We start from the raw sequence: 4,370 nt of genomic DNA on the forward strand, positions 1-4,370 counted from the left end.
TAGAGGGTAGGGTAGAGGATTGGATAGGATTGAGGATATTATAGGATATAGGATAGGATAGAATAGAGGATAGGATACGATTGAGGATGGGATAGGAAAGAGGATACGATAGGATAGAGGATAGGATAGGAGAGACGATACGACAGGATAGAGGATAGGATACGATAGGGGATAGGATAGGATTGAGGATAGGATAGGATAGAGGATAGGATAGACGATAGGATAGAGGATAGGATAGAGGATTGGATAGGATTGAGGATATTATAGGATATAGGATAGGATAGAGTAGAGGATAGGATACGTTTAAGGATGGGATAGGAAAGAGGAAACGATAGGATAGAGGATAGGATAGGATAGAGGATTGGATAGGATACAGGATAGCATTGCGGATAGGATAGGATAGAGGATAGGATAGAGGATAGGATAGAGGATACGATAGAGGATTGGATAAGATAGAGGATATTATAGGATAGACGATAGGATAGGATAGAGGATGGGATAGGATAGAGGATACGATAGTATAGAGGATAGGATAGGATAGAGGATAGGATAGGATAGAGGATACGATAGGATAGAGGATAGGATAGGATAGAGGATTGTATAGGATACACGATAGGATAGGATAGAGGATTATATAGGATAGAGGATAGGATAGGATAGAGGATAGGATAGGATAGGGGATAGGATAGAGGATAGGATAGAGGATAGGATAGGGGATAGGATAGAGGATAGGATAGGATAGAGGATAGGATAGGTTAGAGGATCTGATAGGATAGAGGATAGGATAGGTTAGAGGATCTGATAGGATAGAGGATAGGATAGGTTAGAGGATAGTATAGGATAGAGAATAGGATAGGATAGTATAGAGGATACGATAGGATAGACGATAGGATATAATAGAGGATTGTATAGGATGAGAGCGAATCGAGAACTCATCGAGTAACTATCGAAAAGAGAAATTAGAGACGCGAAAAGATTGAGCTCACTTCCGAGTTTTATTTTATTTTATTCTTATACGAAATAATAAGTATGAATAGAAGTAAAAGTAAAAAGTGAGTAGAAAATTCAAAAACCATAAGGATTAAAAATCCGAAACGCGAATAAAGGCGCGAAGAACGCGGAGTGCTGGTTAAAAACCCCTCAGGGGCGGATAAACTCAAAAGCCGAACGCGAAAATCTGAAAAAGAAAAAGAAAAGATTAAACTCTTAAAAGATAATAACGGGTATACTTACGTGAAAAAGATACTTTCAACGAATTCCGGGAAACGGGAGTGCCGAAAAGCCGAAAAACTGCAACTTTCCGGGTAAAATAGCACCGTGCAGCTACCTCGGGAAGAGTATTACCTGAAAAGAATTAAAAAAGATTAGAAATTTGATAAAAATAATAGAAATTTTAATTAGATTCGAAAAACTAATAAATAAAACTAGTGAAAAAGTGGTAGTAAAAACGAACAAGTACACTCGAGATATAGCTACCAAGAACTTTAAAGTGCCAAGTGACGAGAGAGAGAGAGAGAGAGAGAGAGAGAGAGAAAGACACAGAACAATAGAGGATAGTGAACACCCGAAAGGACCGGCTGTAAAGGTTCATGCACAACGTGAGGGGTCGGCCAGACGGTCAATCTAAAAGTAAGGTAGGAATTAGAAAGAACTAATACCACAGAGGGATAGTCAGGGAAATAGGTACACCGGATATAAAGTTCTAGGATATCGGACAGAAACGGGTTAAACTCGAAAATAGGCCGATCACAATAAAATTTTAGGAGGGTCTATTTCGGAGGGTGGCGAGTCGAAGGGGGTCGGAAAGGAGAAATTATTCTCCCCCCCCCCGAAAACTTTTTTGCTCTGCACCCACCCATTTCGGAGATATAGCGATTAGCAGGCTTATTTTACGGAAATTAGGGAAACGGACCAGACGAAAGTAAAGTGCTCGCCCGTACCTTTACAACGAGCCGCTGAACGCCGGAATCGTTGAAAGTTGAAAATTAGCGTGCATACCGGGTGACCAAATAATTTCGGATCGTAAAAAAATCTGAGTACGTGGGTCGACTCGGTAGGGGAATCTAAGGGGTGTCTTAGATCTGGGTAACCGGGTTCCCCAAGGCAAAAAATTTGTCGAAACCCCCCCCCCCCCCCTTTACGAGGGTTTTCGGTTTTCAGAATTTTTCCCGTCGATCGCACGAGATTTTTTCAAAAATTCTAACAATCTTGCGAATTTCGTCAAATTTTCGTAGTTAGTAGGTAGAGAGAACTTCGTAGCCGTGAAGTAGATTTCTGCGGACCTCGACGACTCTGTACGAATTTTAGATAAGATAGGTTTAGGTTAATAGAAAAATATTATAATTAGAACTGTTTGGGTTGGTTTTTTGGTTTTTGGTTAATAAGGTGTAGCTAGTAAATATTTAGAGTTTAGGTTTTAGATTTGTAATATTAGTGTTAATCTCGAGTTTAGTTACTTTAAGTGTTAGTATATATAAAATAGAATAAGTCTAAGCGAATCGATTAGATTAAATTAAATTAAGTACATGCGCGAACAGCGATAATAGATTCTTAAGGATTTTGTAGAAATTGAAAAGTTAAATTTAGGCAAATACCTTTAAAAAAAAAAAAAAAAAAGGATTGTATAGGATAGAGGATAGGATAGGATAGAGGATTGTATAGGATAGAGGATAGGATTGAATAGAGGATTGTATAGGATAGAGGATAGGATACGATAGGATAGGATAGAGGATTGGATAGGATACAGGATAGCATTGAGGATAGGATAGGATAGAGGATAGGATAGAGGATAGGATAGAGGGTGGGGTAGAGGATTGGATAGGATTGAGGATATTATAGGATATAGGATATGATAGGATAGAGGATGGGATACGATAGAGGATACGATAGGATAGAGGATAGGATAGGATAGAGGATAGGATATAGGATTGGATAGGATATTGGATATTATAGGATAGACGATAGGGTAGAGGATAGGATAGTGGAAAGGATAGAGGATAGGATAGAGGATTGGATAGGATATTGGATATTATAGGATAGACGATAGGATAGAGGATAAGATAGAGGATAGGATAGGTTAGAGGATAGTATAGGATAGAGAATACGACAGGATAGAGGATATGATAGGATAGGGGATAGGATAGGATTGAGGTTAGTATAGGATAGAGAATACGACAGGATAGAGGATAGGATAGGATAGGGGATAGGATAGGATTGAGGATAGGATAGGATAGAGGATAGGATAGAGGATTGGATAGGATAGAGGAAATTGTTTGATAGACGATTGGATAGGATATATGATGGGATAGGATAGAGGATAGGATAGGATAGAGGATACGATAGGATAGAGGATAGGATAGGATAGAGGATTCTATAGGAAAGAGGATAGGATAGGATTGAGGATAGGATAGGATAGAGGATACGATAGGACGGACAATACGACAGGATAGAGGATAGGATAGGATAGGGGATAGGATAGGATTGAGGATAGGATAGGATAGAGGATAGGATAGAGGATTTGATAGAGTATTGGATAGGATTGAGGATACTATAGGATATAGGATAGGATAGAATAGAGGATAGGATTCGTTTGAGGATGGGATAGGAAAGAGGATACGATAGGATAGAGGATAGGATAGGATAGAGGATAGGATAGGATAGAGGATACGATAGGATAGATGATAGGATAGGATAGAGGATTGTATAGGATGGAGGATAGGATTGGTTAGAGGATTGTATAGGATAGAGGATAGGATACGATAGGATAGAGGATAGGATAGGATAGAGGATTGGATAGGATACAGGATAGCATTGAGGATAGGATAGGATAGAGGATAGGATAGAGGATAGGATAGAGGATAGGATAGAGGGTAGGGTAGAGGATTGGATAGGATTGAGGATATTATAGGATATAGGATACGATAGGATAGAGAATACGACAGGATAGAGGATAGGATAGGATAGGGGATAGGATAGGATTGAGGATAGGATAGGATAGAGGATAGGATAGAGGATTGGATAGGATAGAGGAAATTGTTTGATAGACGATTGGATAGGATATATGATGGGATAGGATAGAGGACAGGATAGGATAGAGGATACGATAGGATAGAGGATAGGATAGGATAGAGGATTCTATAGGAAAGAGGATAGGATAGGATTGAGGATAGGATAGGATAGAGGATACGATAGGACGGACAATACGACAGGATAGAGGATAGGATAGGATAGGGGATAGGATAGGATTGAGGATAGGATAGGATAGAGGATAGGATAGAGGATTTGATAGAGTATTGGATAGGATTGAGGATACTATAGGATATAGGATAGGATAGAATAGAGGATAGGATTCGTTTGAGGATGGGATAGGA

This window comes from Halictus rubicundus, unplaced genomic scaffold (assembly GCF_050948215.1).
Source record: "Halictus rubicundus isolate RS-2024b unplaced genomic scaffold, iyHalRubi1_principal scaffold0066, whole genome shotgun sequence".
NCBI classification, from domain to species: Eukaryota; Metazoa; Arthropoda; class Insecta; order Hymenoptera; family Halictidae; genus Halictus; species Halictus rubicundus.